Consider the following 24,035-nt stretch of genomic DNA (forward strand, 5'->3'; position numbering starts at 1 on the left):
AGCGTGACGGATGCTATGACCTCTACTGCGCCGTAGATCTGTTATCTCAAATCTACTAGATCTCGAGCCTTTTCTGTAGACAGTGTCTTTGAGATACCCCCATGCACTGAAATCCAGTGGAGTCTGGGTGGAAGACGGAGGCGACCAGGCAGTTCCCCTCCCCAACTCACCCCCTTCCAGTCCAACTCTCAGGAAACGTCTCATGGAGAAATGTGACAACATCACCATGACACTGAGGGAGCGGGGGCGGGGGGGGGGGGGGGGGAGAGAGGCAGTATCCTGCTGGAAAATAACGTTGGGAGGCATCTGTGGACTTTGTAAGAGAGCAAACGGAGACTTTGTGCACAGTGTCGTTTCCTCGTCGCTTGTATAATGGAGTTACATGGCTTTCTAACGAATGCACACGTTCAATGAACCCTTCGTTCAGGTATGTTTTAGGAAATTTTCTAGCATTTGAGAGCGAGCTTCTCGTTTCTCTAATAGTTATGTCCCACTGATAAATGGATTTACTTGTGGGAGGATCCACATTCTGTAGTCTCCCCTTCTCTCCTTGCATACCGCTGAACAACGTGTTCGTTGTGGTGCCCACATGTTATCAGTCAGAAGAACGTCTGCCTGCTACACAGTAAACATTGGTGGGCTTGCGGCATACGACTCAGCACTGTTCTTGAAATAGTGAGGATCACATCTTAGAGAGTGTCTCTATCGATTGTGTATTTAGCCAGCAACATAAAAATGTCGGGTTCATTCATTATTAGCATTGGTTTGTTTATACCAATGCATTGGTTTGTTTATACCTCCAGCCTGGACACCCTGCATTTACTGTGTGACAATAGTCATACAGTTCTGACTTATTACTGTATGTTACAGACTTGTTCTCAAAAATAGGAGCTGATTAATACAACGAGCGGTCTAAGGCGCTGCAGTCATGGACTGTGCGGCTGGTCCCGGCGGAGGCTCGAGTCCTCCCTCCGGCATGAGTGTGTGTGTTTGTCCTTAGGATAATTTAGGTTAAGTAATGTGTTAGCTTAGGGACTGATGACCTTAGCAGTTAAGTCCCATAAGATTTCACACACATTTGAACATTTTTTGAATACAACGAGAGAAAAGGCTACGGTGTCGATTAGACAATAAACCTCCATGAGTACACCAAACCAAAGGTAAGGGCGGGGGGGGGGGGGGAGGTGTTGGGGAGGGGGAAAGCAGGGAAACCTTCTTTGAATTCCATACAAGTAATAAGAAATTATTTTGGTTTGTCTGAATGCAGCATTTAAATGAGAAGTAATACGTGTGATTTTATTTAATAGTTAGTAATTTTATGGAAATATTTCTGGAGCCAACAAAGGAGATAATCGTTCATTCAATAATTTATTATATGATGCAACTGGTATTAATAGGCCCTTTCCTTTCTCCCTCTCCACCTCCATTTTACGCAATAATAATTAGTTAAAATTAACACTTTTATTAACTCAGTAGCTGGTCGAACAGTTCGCTAGCTGTGGTGTTGCGAGCAGATCATACTAATCGAAAACAATGCTACTTTTGGAGTGAAGCAGCGAAGTTAAAAATAAAAAAGTCGTCTTAAGTGGTAGCGAACTGCTTTGTGAAAGGGCAGGATCCGTGGTCGAGTGCTCTCCTGCTCACTGTTTTAGTTTATCGTATAGATACTATCAGCACAGTGTCTACTATGTAATAGGGAATATCTGGCGCATACGGTCTTTTAATTGAGCAATATTAAGTCACGTGGTATATTACATTCAGATAGATAAGTCAGACGTCAGACGCGTATAGGTGGATTTAAATGCTACCATCTTCTATATTCGCAATAAACGAAAAATACATTTTCATCTACGAGCTTGCAGTATTTTATGTTTTGAGACCAAAATAACATAGCAACGGAGATCCGTAAACCTAGTCTTCACTTATTTCTATGTCAACAGCAAAATGAATGAACCCACATTAAATACACATCACATAAAAGCTGTCGCATCCGTCGATTTCAGGCGGGCGTGTGACGCGCAGATTTTTCCATGTAGTGTCAGTCGGGCGCTTAAACAGACCGCTCGTATTTCAACGGACAGAGCGGCAAACAAAAACAGAATTCTGGCTGTCATTTACGAGAGTGTATCGCGTCTCTACATTATGCAGCGCAGATCTGTGTACGAGCTCGCCCCCGCCAAAACAGCGTATGGCGTGGTGGCGGTGGTGTCACAGTCGCGTTTAAACACATCTGACAGCGATCGCTCAAAAAGCGGCTCTGGGGGGGTGGGGGATTTGTTGACACTGCGCGCCTTGTCAAAACACGTGCGGCGCCAGGCGGCGTGTTCGCTTTCCGGGCGCGCATATCGATTCGTCCGCTGTCGATACTTGCAGTTCCGCTCGACATCTGGCTACCCGCTGCGGTTCGCCGGGTTCCGTGCTTCGAGTGCTCTACATGCGCGGGCGACCGCAACAAGAGCACGCAAGTCCGCGTGTTCGTGTCCCGGTGCATGTCACCGGAACTTGTCTCATTACGTCAAGCCGCGACCGTCGGCCGTTTCGAGGGCTCCTCTCCATTTACGTTTCGCTAGCGTCGGCGCACCGGTTTCGGAGGGAGTCCCTTACTTTACCAGTATCAACAGCGAAACAGTGGTGAAGTTCATTCCACCGAAATAGTGGAATCATACGTGAATAACGTATAAATCATATGCTGATCTTAAATTTCATAAAAATAGGAATATTTTTTGCTATCTACATTTCAAATTAGAATGTTAGGCCCAAAACCATATATACCGAGCGAGATGCCGCAGTGGTTAGCACACTGGTGTCGTAATCGGGAGGACGACTGTTCAAACCCGCGACCAGCTTTCCAGATTTATGTTGTCCGTGATTTCTCTATATCGCTCCAGGTGAAAGCCAGGATGGTTCTTTTGGGACGATACAGCCGATTTCCTTCCCCATAGTTGACCCAATTTGAGCTTGTGCTCTGTCTCTAATGACCTCGACATCGACGGGACGTTAACCCCAATCTTCCTTCCTTCCGCCAAATTATATATACCTAAATACATTTATTTTATTATGGAATTATGCTAGAAATTAAAATGAAAAAGAAGAAGCACAGTCTGTCGCTTTTCTGTGTATCTCCTAAGTGAGACAGAAATTATTCTGTATAAAGAGCAATTTTCTTCAGGGTTGACTTTTAGGCAACGTCTTTCAAGCTATAAATATTAGTGGTCACCAAGATGGCAGTGACCGAAAGAGATGCTCCTTTGTTTGAAGAAGGACACCAGGGTCTGGGTTACATTCCTGGGAGGTACTTATCGGTTAGGACCAGTCAGGTAATGGCAACCTAAATATCTGGAGAGATGGTCCTCGTGGAAAACTACCAGCCACTGTCTAAACAATACGGGTTGCTACCGCCTACAGGCTAGGTAACACTCCATCATGCTCTCTTCTTGCTTCTCACTGCAAAGATTTATCCTTCTCACTCGTCTCAATCTTACAGGAGTTCCACTGATTACATTTTTGTAACTGTAGCTCATGCCTGATAACATGTGAACTTGATATCGAACACTAGTGTTATCTTTCCACCCGATTTCACTTTTTAATATCTGTCTTATGTTGCTGTATAAAGCTTCAGTGGAGAATGCATCACAATTAAGAAGTCGCATTTAGCCCGTTCCTATTGTTATGACTGTAGCACTGCTCTTCTTGTTTACCCATTTTCCCATTACTAGCTTCTATTAACCAACGTGTAAAGTAACTGTTCAGACTTGCAAGTAGGAAGGTTACAAGAGCATAATATTCATTTTGTTAGCAGAAGAGGTGAGCAGGCGAGTTGTGACCCCACCCTTTTACTGATTAAGAAAGCAGTAATGTGTGCCACTTAATCTACGTCTCCACTGCCGGAAAACAATGCAACACCCACAAGGACACGGCCATTTTACTGACACGCGATGAGTCGGATATTTCATCATTGCAGTAATATCTGAACACAAATTCAGAACAATTGAAACACACTTCTCACAGTTATGGATGCCTAAGCTGTCCATCAATACATCGTGCATCCCTTTCCGGCGGCATCGCAAGTGCGTGTTCTCGCATGCAAATGATCATAAACATGTCGATTGGCGCCCTGCGATAGACTTCCCCAAGAATCTTTCACCTTGTGTTGCAATTCTGCAATGGTTCTTACACGCTCTGGACAAGCGTACATGTTTAATTGTCGAGATATCTGGTGCTCTTGCTGATCGCGGCAATTGTTCACTACAAGGAACATGTTGCCCAGCAGAAACCGTGCAGCATCGTGCAGAAAAAGCACATCACCATCCTGTCGAAGACTGGCAGTAACACGGAGATAATAATCCAGGCAATGCAGTGGGCACTGCTTTCTATACCCCTCAGAAACAACACATGTGACCACGAGTTTTAACTGATGGTCCTACACACCCTGAAGCTCGAGGTGGGACTTGTATGTCGTGGGCGAGCGCACTCCGGAATAGGCCGCTCACCAGGTCAACGTGTATTACCCAACACTCACACAGAGGCAGAAGATACTCTCATCACTGAAAACGCCGGCCGGAGTGGCCCAGCGGCTCTAGGCGCTTCATTCTGGAACCGTGCGACCATTACGGTCGCAGGTTCGAATCCTGCCTTGGGGATGGATGTGTGATGTCCTTAGGTTAGTTAGGCTTAAGTAATTCTAAGTTATAGGGGACTGATAACCTCAAATGTTAAGTCCCATGGCGTTCAGAGCCATTTGAACCACCTGAACCATCAATGAAAACGCCACAGCGCCATTACACTATTCCACTCTCCAGTCGACACTTGCATTGACACCAGAGTAGTCATGTTTGGCAGTGTCGTGGTGTCGATGGCAGCCTGGCCAGAAGCATATGCGATCACAGTACTACCGCAAGCAGACTGTACCTAATGGTCCTCGATGACACAGCACTGCCTTCCCTGGATGATGTTCAGTCCGCCACCGCTGCACGAACGATGTGCCGGTCTTGACGTAAGTCTGTAATTCGTGAATGTACAGAAACTGGTCTACAGGTGTGGGAGTATTCCACACACCACTTCTCAAAGCACAGCAGATTTTTATCAACACGTGCAGCATCAATGCAGCCATCCAGCTTCCCGCAGAATCACAATGTGGAGCCATTCAAATGGCTGCAGTTGATCAACATGAGTAGGAACTCGTCGATGGGGCATGGTTGTACTCAAGAGTGAATCTTGGAATCACGGTTCACCTCTAAACGCAGCACAGCTTCTGAGTCAAAACAGAAGGTGCACAGACAAGCTTCCTGAGGGCCATCTGACAGCCGATGGCCGTTGACAGATGAATCTCTAATACTACATCCCCTCAGGATGCACTTATTGTGCCGTGGTGCCACTGAACACAGTACTTCATGTGTTGCCCCTTTTCTCGGCAGACATGCAACTGTAAAGTAAATGACGGGGGGGAGTACCTTTTACCAGTGCTAGTCACTCCCTTTGTTGCAGTTCCACTCCCAAATGGAGCGAAGAGTAAACGACTGTCTATATGCTGCCGTACGAGCACTGTTCTATCTTCCTGGTCTTATGTCAGATGTTCATTGGTTGCAGTCGAATCGTTCTTCAGTGTGCCACAAATTCCGAGGTGCTAAATTTCACATCAGAAAAACTGACGACTGTTTAATGTGACCTTCAACATCTTTGTTCTGCAAAAATGGTGGAAAGTGAGTCAAATGATTTTCCATCCATATTGACCCTTCTCTTCGTCAGAAGCGGTGAGATAGTAAAGAACCCCGGTTTCTGGACGACCTCCATTTGGCCAGCAACCTAAAAAAAATTTAAAAAATAAAAAGTCTCAATGCACGCTTACCATAACCGCCTTTGCTCCCAATTTCGCCGAAAGTCGTTTTGACTTTTCATTTGGCTGAGTCAGTCCTTCCTAAAATCATTTATTTTTCGGTTTCTTCACATTTTTCAACTGGCCCTTTCGCCTTAGCTTCCGTGCGCCTTCTATTTATTCCATTCCGTAGTGACTTGTATTTCTGTATTCTTAGATTTTCCTGGACATTTTTGTACTCTCGTCTTTCATCGATTTGCTGAAGAACTTCATCTGTTAGTTTCTTCTCAGTTACCTTCCTTGTCCCAACCGCTTTCTCTCCAGCTTCTGCGATTGCCCTTTTCAGAGATGTCAACTCCTCTTCAGCTCAACGGTCTACTGAGCTATTCATTATCTTAGTATCTATAGTCTCACACAACTTCAAATGTTTCTCTTCATTCCTTACTTTTGCATATCCCATTTCTTAGCGCATTTGTTCTTTACGACTAGTCTCTTAAACTTTAGCTTACTCTTCATCATAATCAAATTGTGGTCTGACTCTATATCTGCCCCTGGGTTGGCCGTACTATGCAGTATCTGATTTGGAATCTATGCCTGACCATGATATAATATAACAAATTTTACTGTATCTGCCGACCTTTTTCTAATATACTACCTCCTTTTTTGATTCATGAACAGACTATTCCCTATTACCACCTGAAATTTATTGCATAACTCAAGCAGTATTTCTACTCTCTCATTCCTACTACGAAGACCATATTCTCCCATAACCATTTTTTCTGGTCCCCTCCCCTACAACAGCATTCCAGCGTACCATGGCTATTACATTTTCGTCTCCCTTTTCGTATGAATTATCTGTGCAATACTCTCATATACTTTCTCCATCTCTTCATCTTATGCTTGCGATGTCGGCAAGTATACCTAAACTATTTTTGTCGGTGTTGGTTTGCTGTTGATTTTGAAGAGAACAGTTCTGTCACTGAACTGTTCACAATAACATATTCTCTGCCCTGCTTTCCTGTTCATAACGAATCCTACTCCCGTTATACCATTTTCTGCTGCTGTTGATATTGCCCTATCTCATCTGACCGAAATTTTTGGCTTCTATCCATTTTACTTCACTGACGCCAACTACATCTAGACTGTGCCTCAGCATTTCCCTTTTCAGATCTTTTAGGTTGTCTACCACGCTCAAACTTCTGATGTTATACACCCCTGCTCGTAAAACGTTATCCTAACGTTGGTTATTCAATATATTTCTCATGGCCACCTCTCCTTGGCAGTCCCCTACTGGAGCTCCAAATGAGGGACTACTCCAGAATCTTTCACCGACAAACCGAGCGAGGTGGCGCAGTGGTTAGTACACTGGACTCGCATTCGGGAGGACGACGGTTCAATCCCGTCTCCGGCCATCCTGATTTAGGTTTTCCGTGATTTCCCTAAATCGTTTCAGGCAAATGCCGGGATGGTTCCTTTGAAAGGGCACGGCCGATTTCCTTCCCCATCCTTCCCTAACCCGAGCTTACGCTCCGTCTCTAATGACCTCGTTGTCGACGGGACGTTAACCACCACTAACCTAACCCCCTAACCTCTTTCACCGACAGAGAGATCATCATGTCATTTCTTTCAGTTACAGGCCCTTTTTCCTACGTATACGCATTATGTATCTTTAGTGCCGTAGTTCCTATTGCATACACATGCCGTTGGTCATTGCTGATTCTTCCCAATTCTATGGCAGTTTAGTGACCCTAGGACAAGAGAGTGCCATAAACCCCTATCCGCTCCGCCGTTCTCTTTGACAAGGCCGTTGGCAGCATGAGGGTGACTTCATACGCCGGAAATGTTCGGCCCGTATTGCTAACGATTTTTATTCAAAATTTAAGCGGTGACACGGTTAGATTACTAGTCAGAAACTCTACCCTTTGACCACGGGTGCTTTTTCAAATGTATTATGAACAAATGTAAAATTTTCTTTAAGTCCTCTCCAGCTAGCACCAAGCCAAGGTACGCCACGCCATTACCAAATGTCACAAAAACAACGAAAAACAGTCACAAAGCAGACACTGCAGATGACTGAAAAATGTGTGAAGGGACTGCTTCACTTCACGTAAGCGTGAAGCTTGAAATGTGAATTTGGCAACATGATCTATGTGAGCAGAAGAGTCACGTCATTGCAACAGCTCACATTGGTTTCGCAAGAGAGGTTAAAAGTTTTAGAAGAACGTCTTTCAGCCTGCTGGTATGGTGAAAAAGCTACAAGCTGTAGCCCTGAAAGACATTCTTGGGAAACAGTGGGTGATGGAGACCGCTTATGAGGCCAGACAGAAGTCCACAGTCGCTCATTGCCGACGAAAGAGCCTCGCTGCTTCAGACCAGGCTTCCGAGCATTTAGTCCAAACTTTGTGATGCAATAGACCAGCTATTGGGTCGAGCCTATGACGCACTGCTACAATTCGCCAAGATAACTTCCATCTCTCACACTGCTACCAAGCCGGCCTACCAGACTCTGCAGCTGTGAGCAGCCAACCTCGCAAACACTGAAGAAGAATGGAATACTTCTACCTATGGCTTGCTGAGCAGAACTGTTAATGGTTGATGCACTTACAGCTGTCGCCGTATTAGGGACGCACACTACCCACCGCTGCCCCCTACTGATACCTATAGGCAGTCATTGACATCCTCGGGCTTCCTTGGTGCGAGGGCTATGCTGTGGACCATCTACATACCATGCAGACCTGCTGAGAGATTATCCGAGCACAACCCTCCCGACGTCAATGAGAGTGCCCTGGTAATTTTTTGTTTCCTTCCTGGTGAGCCTTGCTCGTCAGATGGGCCACGCCGTTTACCTCCAAGACGTGCCAGCCACACGACACCATGATTACTTGAGCCGCACGTCGAGGGCTACGCCCGGCGGAGTTTGCTGAGAAAGCTTCAGCAACTTTCGAGGAGACGCAGGACCATCTGTGGCTTGGGCGTCGACACAGAAGACAATAAACGATTTAAACTAAAGCTCCTTGATTTCATTCATGATATAGTCTGCCTAATAGAACTAGAATGAAGAATATTGTTGATACTGTTCAGATTATAATGTGTGATGTTCCTAAAACTATTACAGTTGGTAGAATTAATGCGATTGTTCCAGCAATGTTGTATTATAAGCGCCCAGTGCACCGACTGGCTAGCTCCACTATACTCCGTCAATGTGACAACAATAGAGATCTCAACCCAGACCCCAACAAAATTGGCGTTAGAAGTATCTACATCAGCCGTCGCCGCCTTAGTGGAACCACGTCTGCAGTGTCATCACCATCATCATCATCATCTAGTCTTCCATCTCGGCACAATGTAGTGTCGTGAGTGAGCCTTTTGTATTGGTCTTTCGGACTGTGTTCTTGGTTTTCCTCATGTCAGAGCATAAGGATTTTAGTTCCATTCTTAAAGGGACGTTTGTGAAACCGCAGGAACCTGCAGACTTATCATTTTTTAGAGGTAACACCAGGGAAATGTGTTCAACGCCAGTGAGGTACGAATTTTTTAATTTACGTGGCTATGAGGTGCCTTAGACTAAGTCAGTACCAGGTACATGTGACGTTTGTACAAGATTTAGGCAACTGGCACAGAACTATTCCGAATCATATTAGGTTATGATCTGGCATGCGAATTGAAATGTTCTATTGTTGCGTAACAAGCAGAAGCAAAATCCTTAAAAAGGGAGAAACATACGCTGCTACTATAGGACAAACTGTCATCGGTTTTACAGAGCAAGTAAAAACGCATGAGGAGGAAAGTTAAGAGCTGTGTAAGCGGACTGGATCTCTATAAGCTACGAACAGTAATGCAGTCACCGGCAGGTCACGCTAAGTGGACGCCCCCCCCCCCCCCTCTTGATCCGTCAGCAGCAAGCTTAATAACCCCTTATTCCGAAAAAACAACGGACGACGTCTCTGTGTTCATTAGAAATGCATTAGCTAAAGCTGAGTTGTGCAATTGGACGACTGAAACATGGTTGCGTATGGCTAAATTACGATTAACAGACGAAGCTAAAGTTTATGTAATGTGTAACGTATCATGAGGTACTTAGCAAGACAGGAATATTCTAGAAGCTAGTTGATGGTTTGCACGAGCACTATCCGAAGCAGAACAGCGCGACATTTTTAAGGGTGAAACTGACTAATTTAGTGCAGAAAACGAATGAGTCAGTGGACTCTTTTTCGGAGAGAATACTGAAGATTAATGCTGAAACATACGAGCTGACGCAAAGAGCAGAAGGTGATGCAGTTACCTTGCGTGAAGCAGAAAATGTTTTCCTTTTGGGTGTTTCAGGATGGAGAATCCATGTGACCTGGCAGAATCTATTAGGATTGCCACAGGGTTGAAGGAAATAGATACTGCGGTGAAAGGGCGTAATGACCATCGGGTCTTCGCTTCTGAAGTTAAGAGCTACAGATGTGGACATAAGGGCCATCTGCAGAAGCTATGTGACTCACCAGATTGTTGTCGTTGTGATCAAGGTGGTCATAAGGCGCGAGGTTGCAGGAATAAGAAACAAGGAAAGCATCAAAAGTAAAAGCGTTCGTTAAACACAAATCGCAATACGTTGCTCATCAGGAGGCACTTCCAGTAGAACAGAACACTGCTCAGGACGCATGCAGAGACTCAAAGCTTCTTATTACCTACCGTACAGGGCAAGGAACAAAAGAACTTAGTAGATTCAGGTGCACACGTGTCAGTCGTTAGTCTGGACCTCATAGGCAGGAAGAGACTTAGGTCTCCACAATATAAGCTACGTGAAGTAGCTGACAGTGACATGAAGTCATTAGAGACAACACTGCTAACTTTAGCAGTGGAGCTAATCCTTTCACAGAATATATGGAATGTGTTTCCAAATGTTGGTGAAGCTTATTCTGTAATGCCTGTACTAGACTTTCCAGATAACTATAACGCCACAATCGATCTTTCGCGTTACACGACTGAACTCAGCAGAACTTCATTTCTGCTGGAAACAATAACGGCAGCCAAGTGTGGAGCGTCGGTTGTGGTTTTGCGTATAACCCTATGATGCCAATACCAAACTCTGGTGACCATCAGGATACTGTCACGCAACAGAAACTTCTTACTTGAATATTAGTAGGGGCCGTCCAATGAAACATGAAACAAATAGACACCACACCATTCACATAGACATATTACTCTACCTTCTAGCTATGAATGGAAACAAATGGTCATTATAACAAGTTGATTTATTTTCACTAAACATGAAAATTACCCACTTATACATTAAAAAGAAGCATTGATAAACATACAAGGAATTATAACTCTTAAGCACAACGTTGTCGCAGGTGGGTGGGGAAAATAATTCACCGACATGACTAGTGACTACTTTAAGTTGTCAGTTAAATGTAGAAAGTACGCAGAAAGACAGAAGCGAACACCATAAGACTGCCAGAATGCGCATTAATAACTACAGGCTGGGATGTGTGACTTGAAAATTAGGTACTTAGCTCTGCAAGGGAATGCAAATAAAAATCGTGTGGGAACAGCTTTGGTGGGTGCGATGATGGCACATCTTATCAAATACGTGAGGCACAAATGATGGAAGTGGTGGTAGCAGTAGCTGTAAAATATGATTTCAGCCGTCTCTTTGTACTTAATGCTCAAGCGCAGACATCCTTCTAGTGGCAGCAAGGTTCGTCTCATCAATCATCTCTTAAGAAGTCTCGCTCCTCCCGCCCTAAATTCTGCAAAAGCCTTACATGAAGTCATCACACTGCAAAAACCTAAAGTTAAGTGTTCTCCATGAAAATCTGAAGTCCAGATTTTCTATGTGAACGCTCTGTAGTTTGGCTGTCTTTTCGCCAGACCGCTAACTCGCCGCCCAGTGGGCGCAGAGATTATGAGTTCCGATGATAAACTATCTCCTACTCCTTTTTATCTCATTATTCTTAAGCTAAAATTTCAGAAGACGTCTACTACTCCTTGACAGGATTCTGAAACTGATGAATGGCAAACTCAATAAATAGGTCCAATGTCAAAAGCGCACAAAATGCAGAGAAGGGGATGGTAAGCCAATATGAATTCTATATTCTGAAAAAGACATTAGTTGTCGTGGCCGCGGATTCGACAGCGTTTCCCATAGTGAGCTATGAGAATAAACATCTCTGTAGAGGTTTTTTATTCCGTAAAGGTGAGCGTGCTATCAGTACCTCTGCTGTTCCTTAAACTGATCCCAAAGTCATTTCGATGTCTAGTATCTCATTTGTCTTCTTGACCATTCTAATTAAGGGGTGTCATACCTCACGAAGGATGTACTCGCTATCACGATTTGCCAGCGGTTGCTTTGCTCAGTATTTTTCTTAATGACACAGTATCAAATGCGTGTCTGCGTCAGAACCTTGGTGTAATCATAATGCTTTCCTTGTAACTCTATCAGGCAATGTTCTGTGACTGCTAACTTGTTCTCTTGCTACAATCTGGTGTGCTGTAGATTTTATCGGCAACGATCTTCGACAACACGTACCTTCTGACCAATGTATGTCTTACCAAATCTACAAGATATCTGATAGACACCAGATTTCCCTAGTCCAAGGTCGTCTTTCCCAGCACCAATCAGCGACTGTGTTTTGACTGGTGTTCAGAAGACCGTCTTAACTCGGTGTTTCTGAAGAATTCGTGCTATCTTCTCGAAAAAAGCGCCACAAAAAGAAATAACTGCAATGGCCACATCCTCCTGAAAACCCTTTTCTGGTTACACAACTTGTGCATATGTAGGACTGTCCAAATTTGCCGCTTCTCGTAGCCATTCTTCTGGAATACTGCTCTCAGATGTTAAAGTTCTTGGCTGATAGTTCCTTTTCCAGCGCGAGCCCTATGTAACGAAGTTTTGAGTATGCCGTTCCTCTGAGCTGGGTGATGGCAGCTGTCTGCACGTAAGTATAGGTCGGTCTGCGTCTTCTTCCAGTACACGCTGAGGCCCAAAGTGCCGTCCGGTCTTCTTTTCACTAGGATATCTAGAAAGGGGAGTATTCCATCCACTTCCATTGTAAAATAGATGTTCTGGTGTATGGAACTGAAGTGTATAAGGAAGTCATTCAGCACTTCTCTTCCATGTGGCCATATAACGAAGGTGTCATCTACATCTACTTGATCAAGGACTTTCCACATCATTCTCTGAAATTCATTAGTACACAGTTACAGAGAAAAATAATCGTGTAACACGAGGCAATGTCACAAGGTACACCAACCATGGAGGTGTTACTAACTTAAGTGCGAACATGTTTGCTGAGGATTTGTTTCCATAATAATGTATCGCCAGGTGAACGAAATATGGTTCAGATTCACGTAGATGCTGATATACCCGAAGACGTCTTGTGTGGTAGGGCCATTAAAAAGCAATGAGGAACTATATAAAATTCGTTGTTTTGTACGCAGAAGCATAGCACGCATTAGTAATATAAAAGTAAAGTTTATGGTTCCTCTTATCCTAGATGATATTTGACAAGGGCTGTTCTGGATGTAGAAGACATTGATAGGTCACGTGAAGATCAGGGCTGCAAGCAAGCCATTGGCGTACCTGCATTACTTAAGAAATTGGATCACTTGCAAGGAATGGTCGCCAAATTATGGAAGCTTCGTTACTATGACTTTGCAGCTTTGCCTGTTACACGTATCTCCATAGGTAACAATACTCCAGTCTACAGGAAACCATACTGTTTCCCCAAGAATTTACGAATATTGACCGTCAGCTGACAGAGGGTTTAATAGTGACAGCCCATGTTGTCATCGTCTCAAAGAAGCCATTGGGTGGCGCTAAGAAGTACAGATTCTGTTGCGATTATAAATACCTGAATACCAAAACCGTAACTGACCCATATCCTGAGACATTGGACAATCTGAGTCAATGTAAATACTTTTCAACAATAGACCCAAGAAGTCGGTGTCACCAGCTGGCAGTAGTTCCAGAAGATAAATTGTGAACTGCCTTCAAAACATCGTTAGGTCATTACCAGTACTGAAGAAAGCAATTTGCACTTAAAAACCCACTGGCAATGTTCCAAAGACTGCTGGATGGATTTCTTAAATTCTTCCTGATCTTAAATCAAAAACGTGTGCTCTATCTGAATGACACTGTATTTCAAGAAACTTGGAAGAACACATCAAGCGTTTGAAAGAAGTATCTAACAGACTAAAAACAACATGTCTAACGTTGAGTGCCGATAAATGCCATCTCACATGCACAGCAAGGAAATATCTTGGCCATGTAATTAGTGCAGAAGGAGAACAAATTGATCCCCAACTGATTTCAGTAGTTTGCGCCATTGCAACATCACAAACAACCAGTCAAATTCAGGAATTTGTAGGCCTGAGTGAGTCAAAATTTAGAAGGTAAAGAGCATGCTGTAGTCTTCGTGTCTGCACGACATAAAAAGACAGAGTGGAATTGTTCTACATTAGAAAAGTAGCTGCTAACAGTGATTTATGAAATTACATGCTTTCGTTACAATGTGTGTGGTAAAAGTTCAAACTATTAACGGATTACACATCGGTAAAATGGTTGTGAGGATTAAAGTATCCTTCTAGGAGATTAATAATGTAGATGCTCCGACTATGTGAATTTGATTACGTCTTTGAAGAAGACATGACATCGACTCCCAGGCAACTAAACTGCAGCCATAGTTTGTGACACATGATAGTTTATTCTGCATTTTGGCAAGGTGCAGACATGTTTAGTAGTTCCCGCCAAGTTTCAGGGGCAAAGTTTTGCAGCAAGCACATGACCACATGCTAGCAGGTCACGGTGATATGCACATAGGAGAACTGTAATAAATACTGGTGGAAAACTAGGAAGAGTTTCAAAAACATAGTATATGTTGTGAAAAAAGAGTTGATCTGAGCCATCGAAAAATTCTGTACCAACGGCTGCCAGGTGCAAACAAGCTTTTTGAAATGCTTGGATTGGACATTTTAGGACCTTTTAATAATGCCCATGGAGAATTATGTACTTATTAACAACAATAGATCGCTTTTTTTGATACATCGAAATGGCAGCGATCCCAGCTCTACAAGCTAAAACAGTTACAAAATCCTTAGTAAATAACTGGAGCCGGCCGCGGTGGTCTCGCGGTTCTAGGCGCGCAGTCAGGAACCGTGCGACTGCTACGGTCGCAGGTTCGAATCCTGCCTCGGGCATGGGTGTGTGTGACGTCCTTAGGTTAGTTAGGTTTAAGTAGTTCTAAGTTCTAGGGGACTGATGACCACAGCAGTTGAGTCCCATAGTGCTCAGAGCCATTTTTTTAAATAACTGGATCCTCAAGTTTGAAGTATCAGATATTCTACTTGCAGACCAAGGTACAGATCTCATGACAAAGTTAAAGAAAGAGTTGTGTCATTTGCTCTACATTTGTAAGTTATGAACAATCCCTTTCCACCCACAAGAATGTGAGTAAGCAGAAAGAGTTCACAGGACGACTTCCGAAATGTTGAGCCATTACATTTACAGCAAACACGCTACTTGGGATACATACCTAGCATTCATAATTTTGGGATACAGTTCTAAAGTTCACACCAATACCAGTCTTTCACCACATGAGATGGTATAGGCAGAGAAATGTCATTCTATTCTGACGTGATAAAATTCGAGCTTGGAGTTAACAGCTAGTCAGTTACACTGTTTACAAAACGTTTACATGAATTTTCGCAAAGGGTGGAAAGAGCCAACACAAAAGCATCAGAACGTCAGAAACAGACAGGGAAACAGATAGGGAACCTGCCACAATACAGAGTTGGTCTGTGGCTACTATTAACGAACCCATGCACACCAAAAAGCCAACTCAAACTCTATTAACTAGGTATCACAGACCATGTCAAGTCATTGATATGACATCACAGTAAACGTTACGTTGCTACTGCCAACAAAAGCATCTGTTGTTCACATAAGCGGAGTAGTATCTTTCTAATGTGTTCTGCTGACAATGGACAGTAATTCACGTCACTCTGGACTCCATGTTGATGCTCCACTGGTTTGTTGTCTGTAGTGATTTGTTTTTCGAATTAAAAGATTTCTAGTGTCGTGTCAAATGGCATGGTCGATTTATCTGCCACCAGAGATTATTTCAGTTATGAAGTAAGTAAGAATCGTTATGTTCTGAGGAGCAAAATGTTATGTCCTCATTTCAAATGATACATGTGTTTAAAGGTGGCAAAAATAGTCTGTGGCCATAGGAATCTGGACAGGCAAGCAAATGATTAGTAAGTTGACACAAGCAAACTGAAAATAAATATTACTCAAATTGGTGCTGAAGAAGTGTTGTATTGTTGACAACTTGTGGCAGCTGTGGCTAGCTATAAACAGAGGCATGACATGGGTGTGCATTTTTGTACCCTGAATGTTTTCTGGTGGAGCTAGTATCAACAGCCTGGTGAAATGTTCAGCACCAACTAGCAACACAGAACTAGTCTTGAACTAGCTAGAAGAAGTTACCCAAATGCCTGCTGTGTAGTACACTGCCCTGGCGGTCTTCATTGGTCGGTGGCCTGGAGGTTCTCTATTGGTCAGGTCATCCCATTGGTGCTGATGTTCACACGTGGCACCCACAGGAATTTTCATTGAGGAACTGGCTCTGCCAGTATTGATAAGCTATGATAACACACTTTCCGATTCGAGTGTCCCTCTTGAGGGCAGACGGTGCGGGCATTGATGCTCTCAGGTATCACCTTGGCTGGGCTGGGGACAGGCTTGGACGATGGTGGTCAGTCACTAACTGGAACTAACAACATCTTCTAAGGTCAGTACCGTTGTCGCGTTGGAACATCGGACATGCCTGTGGTGAGGTGCCTAGTTCGGCATGGTCGCCATTAACGCCAGGCTGGGCGTGAAGCTGTTGGAGATAGTCAGCGGCTTGCGTCACACAAAGAAAACAGTGCTGGGCAGATGTAGGTCCAGAAGCCTCAAGAAGCTGAGGCACGGGACAATTGCCAGACGAGACGACCGTCAGTACAGGAAGGGTTGCTATGTGGACAAAAATCTGCCACACGAGATTAGTCGAGCGGTCTAGGGCGCTGCAGTCATGGACTGTGCGGCTGGTCCCGGCGGAGGTTCGAGTCCTCCCTCGGGCATGGGTGTGGGTGTTTGTCCTTAGGATGATTAAGGTTAAGTAGTCTGTAAGCTTAGGGACTGATGACCTTAGTAGTTAAGTCCCATAAGATTTGACACAGATTTGAACAAAAATCTGGTGTATCGATTGCTGTCTTTCGTAGTTGGACGCACCATAATTCCAGTCGAGGCAAATGAATGGCTTCTGTATATCACAAAGAGAACTACCTGAGTGTTTTACCAACTGATGTTGGCATTCTAAAGGCATTCTTACTGATGTGGTATGTGGTCTTATGTACTAACATGCAGCGAGTGTAGCCACTTGCTAACAGCTTTCTGCACGGAAGTCTGTGGGCGCTGTGAAACTATTCATTTGTTATTTGTGGCATGTGTGGCGTGCAGCATTGTGTACTCCGTAGCAAAGTCGGCATAACTATGCTATTACATGATGTGGGCTGCATTAAGTGTATCAAGCAGAAACTGACTGTTTATTGCTGTGAGCCTAAATCTGTTGGGTACTCCAGTGGCTTTAATAGTTTATTGTGATATTCCTCTTTAATGATTGACCCTGTGGTTCATTCTTATTGCATTAAGATTATTTATTTTTTGTGAAAGAGCTGTTACGTATGTTATTGTATAAGACGCTATTGATTCATATGGGTAGCTGGTATTATAGTTGTCTGGTGAAGATAATTATAGTATATCAAGGTTAGTTATAGGTCATAATCACTAATTCTAGATAAGGTTAAGTATTCTTTGGCATCGTAAGTTTACAGTTATTATTTCTGGTTATGATCGACTGCCAGACATTGTAAATCACTACGTTGTGGCCTGGTTCTCCATTATGGGGCAAATTGAATTTATTCTGCATTCTAATAGTTAGGATCGTGGTACCCGTGAATCAAAATCATCATGGGACCCGTGACTCAAAATCATCCCTACCTAAACACCACTGGGAATTTTTGTAACCAGAAACTCGCAAACATGGTTGGTGTAGTGTGAAGGAGCACAATCTTAGTGAAACATAACATTTTCTGGAAATTATGGCACTGGATACAATTGCAACATATCAAGATACTTGTTTGATGGTACAGTCTGCACCGAAAAGAAAAAAGAACATATAACTTTATCATGCATGAGGGCACACGACACGGCAACTTTAGGAGTATTACGTTTGCAGTCGGTGAAGGCAAAGGAATTTTCAGAAGCCCATATTTCGACGTTCTAGTGATGAACATAACTACAGGCCTTAAATGTGGCCTCTTTCATAAATCATAATGGAACTCATTAAGCATGTAAGTAGGCTGTTTAAGTTTTTATATTGGTAACGCCACGTAGCGCTCTGTATGTGTTGTGTGCAGTCTGTGGCTAGTTTGCATTGTTGTTTGCCATTGTAGTGTTTGGCAGCTGCATGTGAACAGCGCGTAGCGTTGCGCAGTTGTAGGTGAGCCGCCAGCAGTGGTGGATGTGGGGAGAGAAATGGCGGAGTTTTGAAATTTGTAAGACTGGATGTCATGAACTGCTATATATATTATGACTATTAAGGTAAATACATTGTTTGTTCTCTATTAAAATATTTCATTTTCTAACTATGCCTGTCAGTAGTTAGTGCCTTCAGTAGTTTGAATCTTTTATTTAGCTGGCAGTAGTGGCGCTCGCTGTATTGCAGTAGTTCGAGTAACGAAGATTTTTGTGAGGTAAGTGATTTGTGAAACGTATAGGTTAATGTTAGTCAGGACCATTCTTTTGTAGGGATTATTGAACGTCAGATTGCGTTGAGCTAAAAATATTGTGTGTCAGTTTAAGCACAGTCGTGTATAATTGTTCTAAGGGGACGTGTCATAAGCATACCTGTAGCAAATTCCAATCGTTTGGATCTGTCAGCCAGTTTGAGAGGGTACAACAACTGCAATTTGTAACACAAGAAACGGAGACGTTTCTTTAAAAACTAATGAACAGCAGACTTTTCAGACCTAATTCTCGAGCACACGCATCCATTGAGTTTTTGGGGTCGCCTTAGGTAGTTGTCCGGAGTACCTTCTATACACTCGTCACTTAGCGAATACCTGTCAGAATGGGATTTGTCCAACATACTACAGGTAACCTTTAATTTCTTATGCCAGGAATTAATATTATTTCTATGTGATAAGTCCTCGTTGTACATGCGACGATATTCACGTTGAACATTGGCTAGGGATTCGAATTTAGCAGGCTACAGGACACAGTGAACTTTCGTCTGTATGTTCCACATCTCAACTGAATTGGCCTGATCCGCAGCTACTAAAGAGTTCGTTGTGTTGCATCATCACCCGCGTGCTCACACCAGTGAACACCATACTGCAGAATTCCGTTATTGAACGTCAGGATGTACAACGTGCCTGACATCTCACTGTGGCTGAGGGCAGAGCGTGATGTTGTTGTTGTTGTTGTGGTCTTCAGTCCTGAGACTGGTTTGATGCAGCTCTCCGTGCTACTCTATCCTGTGCAAGCTTCTTCATCTCCCAGTACCTACTGCAACCTACATCCTTCTGAATCTGCTTAGTGTATTGATCTCTTGGTCTCCCTCTACGATTTTTACCCTCCACGCTGCCCTCCAATGCTAAATTTGTGATCCCTTGATGCCTCAAAACATGTCCTACCAACCGATCCCTTCTTCTAGTCAAGTTGTGCCACAAACTTCTCTTCTCCCCAATCCTATTCAATACCTCCTCATTAGTTACGTGATCTACCCACCTTATCTTCAGCATTCTTCTGTAGCACCATCGTGATAGTGTTTGTTAATTGCGTGGGTGGGAGGTTATTGCAATTACACACCACATTGTTGACGCTAAGTAAATTAATAAGGTACTTACTAACTTACACAAGTTTCATCTTTTCGTTTCGTTTTTGTTAGCCATAAGAAGCTTTCATAACTGCGCCATGACTCTACGGACGCACTGTATTTGTTTTGTTACAAGTGGTTTACCGTTTGGTTATTTGAAGTTTGGATGCTTAATAAAATAATTGTTAAATTTCACTTCGCGCTCGGGCGTTAGGCGGGTGCAGCGGGGTGAAGAGAGTGCAAAACAACCAATACACGCTGATATCATACGGCCCAAATTTTCGCGCGTGGTCGATTGCTGTTACTGATGTCTTGCAAGCGTGTTTGTCTCATGTTTAAAACATGAGATCTGCTTATGCTTCACAGTAAGTGTAGCTTGCTAAGATCTGACAGTTCATACAAGCCACCTCCTCTGGCACTCAGCACCCGGCCGCGTGTGAAACTTGGAGATGTGTCTGCCACGCCTCTTACCTCACAGTCTCGAGTATAAAAACAGAAAGAAAAATTATTTAACAGGTATGTGGGCAAAATAAGTTCAACAAATATTGGCAACTTCAAAGTAATTTTATGCGCATAAAAACGCCTACTACACGAGAGTCTGGAGTGTGAAAACAAAAAAGAAAAATGATTTAATAGGTGTATGAGAAAACCAAGTTCCAAGAAAACATTAGCAGCTTAAGTCATTTCAGGTAAATACAAAAGTATGCTGGATAGATGTAAATGAAAGAACGAGTAATTCCCAGCCTGGTCGGAGATCTTCTCCCCTATAGGACTGGATGTTGTGTTGTACTCACGTTCGTATCGTAATAACTGACAGTCCACTATTGAGGTGACTGTATGGGCACGTCCCGAAACACAATACAAAAGGTCGAAATAATTTGAGAGATGTATTGAACAATAAATACCAGAAAAAAGATTGAACAAAGAAAGTGGAACAGTATAACAAAACAACTGGAAAACATAGGATGAAGAGAGGCTAATTATAGCCACTCTCTTGCAAGACGTGGCTTCTGAGACTGGTGTGACGCGCTTTACAGTAGCACAGATCTGTTATTTAAGGATTACCCAATTATTTACGTAATCACTCACAGTTCTCATGTACGGAATATTTTTTTGAGTTTCTCGTATATTTGTCCTTTGCAGCACGTAGTTCAACTGATATATTGTACATGTACATGGTCAAGTATTGTTGGTTACTACTACAGTACTTTTTTTCTGTTTAGAATGAAATACAGAGACCCAGTAATTGATCTTCTTTTAATTAGTGACTATGTCTTGTACTTTATTACGTTCTACGTTCGTACTTTGTGTTTTCTGCTTCGTGATGACAAAGCGCTGTTTCTCATTATCTTCTTCCACCTTCCAACCACTTAACTTACGTCTTCCATATCTCTAGTATCCTGATCGTCTACAGAAAGAAGAGTGTAGCCCAAGGAATTTCGTATTTTTAGTTTTCGGCCCTTTTGTAGTTTGCGTCTCTTTTTGCGAAGACCCATCTATCATGTGTCCAAATCAACAAGTAACCATAGCCATCGTCATAATCACCAAAATTGTCAAACTTACATTCAGAAAAGTAGGAACACTGCGTATGTTATTAAGTGAATGCGTCACCAGCTGGTACTTTTGGAGTCGAAGGATTGGTCAGTGATTCATCATTTCTAGCCGACGAGCGAATAATATAATTTTCGCACTCTTCCGATGGGCAAGAACTTTCAGATAAAAGAGATTCTGTTGACGGCTGTAGGTGCCTGCTTAAAACACCATGAAAGGAATCATCTTAAACGAAATCCACTATTAATACAAACACAAAATATGGGAGACCGAGTCACGAATATGATACACCGGCTAGGGTGGCACACAAAAGAGTCCTTCGTTGTGGCGAGGTCTTTTTAAGAAATTTCAATCTCAAACTTTCTCCTCCAAATGAGAAAATATTTTGTTAACCTCCACCTGCATAGGAGGAAATAACCGTCATAAAAAGTAAGATAAATCAGAGCACGCACGGAAAGATTTTCATTTTAGGGAGAAAAATAGCAGCTCTAAATTTTGTTCCGCAGGAAACTCACTGGAGCATTTCGCGACAAAAATACACCTTTCTGCTATGTCACATCACCACATGACTTTTAAGCAGCACTGTCTGAATACCAAGCCGCAAGCAGCTTCATGAAGTAATGCTGTGTCCAAATTGATAGTAATAGCTTGAGGAGATCGACCAGAAAGAGTGTGGACTTTTGCACACAATCTGTACTGCTCTTCAGATCAATACTCATATCCTGTAAAGTACAGATCCCGCTATACTAAAAGAGTGAAATTAGATGTCAGTGACAAGTTCCACGCCATTACAAGCTGGAGACCTACTGTCTCGAGCGAGAGAGGTGGCGCAGTGGTTAGCACACTGGACTCGCACTCGGGAGGACGACGGTTCAATCCCGCGTCCAGCCATCCTGGTTTAGGTTTTCCGTGATTTCCCTATATCGCTTCAGGCAAACGCCGGGATGGTTCCTTTGAAAGGGCACGGCCGACTTCCTTCCCCATCCTTCCCTAATCCGGTGAGACCGATGCCCTCGCAGTTTGGTCTCCTCCCCCAAATCAACCCAACCCCATACTGTCTTGCCAGATTAGGTTCTCCTTGCATTCGACAACAACTGGTAGCCAGAAAAGTAAAAGAACCAACCATAAATATCTGAGTTACATCCTGTGTTTGGTTATTAGTAAGCATACTACAATTCAACTCGACAGCAAGTTTCACATCAGCGCACACTCCTCTGCAGAGTGAAAATCTCATTCTGGAAACATCCCCCAGGCTGTGGTTAAGCCATGTCTCCGCAATATCATTTCTTCCAGGACTACTAGTTCTGCAAGGTTCGCAGAAGAGCTTCTGTGAAGTTTAGAAGATGGGAGACAAGGTACTGGCACAATTTCAGCTGTGAGGACGGGTTGCCAGTCGTGCTTGGGTAGCTCAGGTGGTAGAGCTCTCGACCGCGAAAGGCAAAGGTCCCGAGTTCGAGTCTCGGTCCAGCACACAGTTTTACTCTGCCAGGAAGTTTCATATCTGCGCACACTCCTCTGCAGGGTGAAGATGTCATTCTGAAAACTCGACAGTAAGTTTCCTTAAGACGACTGTGGCATTCAAAGGATCACCACAGCAAACGAGAGCGTGGGCTTCACGTGCTAGAAATCAGCATTTTGAAATATGGATAATACTTTCAGAGTGATTCAGAGGAACTAAATACCTAGATGCCTTTGAACATAATTCGTTCTCGTTTTGCAAGGAACAAAACTTGCATCCGGAGATGGGGTGTTAGTGTGGAGTCATCGTTTTGTGCATAACTCAGTCCGATTCTTGGACTATCACCCATCGTGTGGCGTAGAGGACTCGAAAAAAACTACTATCAGAGCATTTGAAGCTATCAGTATCTAGTGTATAGTTGTCGAGGTTATGTATGTGTCTGCACCAGCAGATGTAAAGAGATTATTAAAAAAAATGTTTCAAGTAGCTCTGAGCACTATGGGATTTAACATCTGAGGTCATCAGTCCCCTAGAGCTAAGAATTAATTTAACCTAACTAAGCTAAGGACATGACACACATCCATGCCCGAGGCAAGATTCGAACCTGCGACCGTAGCGGTCGCGCGGTTCCAGACTGTAGCGCCTAGAACCGCTCCGCCACTCTGGCCGGCTAAAGAGATTGTAGCCTTTTCGAAACACCGTACTGCCCACACTGTTATTTTTGCTCAAAGAAACCCTTAAAGATATTGTATGATGTGTGCAGCATATTGGACACAATGTATAAATAAAGAAATCGCCAGTTGACAAAAACAAACTTGTGTGTTGTCGACTGATTCGATTACACATGCCGCGTGCTTCACAGCAGCTGGAAAAAGGAAAAAAAGCGACATCTGAACATCTCGCAGTTAAATACCATCGCAGGATGAAAAAGCGAAAATGTATGCAACAGAAACGTGTCGGCGCGTCTGCCACGTGACGGCGCACTCGGTAACGAAATTCCGAAGTCGCATTGGTATGCATTGCGGAACTTATTTACTTTTCAGAATAAATTATCGGCTGCGGAGAGCGGCGTTCGTGGGGCTGCCCGCCACTTTACCTGCGCCGAGGGGCTCTTTCTGTGGGCGAACAGGAGGGAGTGGAGTGGGCAGGAGAAGCAAGGTGTGAACAACGCAGATACGCAATTGTTTATTTTTTTCAGTCCGGGGGTTGCGCAGAACTTGGAGGACGCCTCATTACTAGGCGACAGGACTGCGGCTGCGCATAAATACGTCACTGCCCGGATAAGCCAGGTCGCCGACGTTGC

This window comes from Schistocerca serialis, chromosome 6, assembly GCF_023864345.2.
Source record: "Schistocerca serialis cubense isolate TAMUIC-IGC-003099 chromosome 6, iqSchSeri2.2, whole genome shotgun sequence".
NCBI lineage: Eukaryota > Metazoa > Arthropoda > Insecta > Orthoptera > Acrididae > Schistocerca > Schistocerca serialis.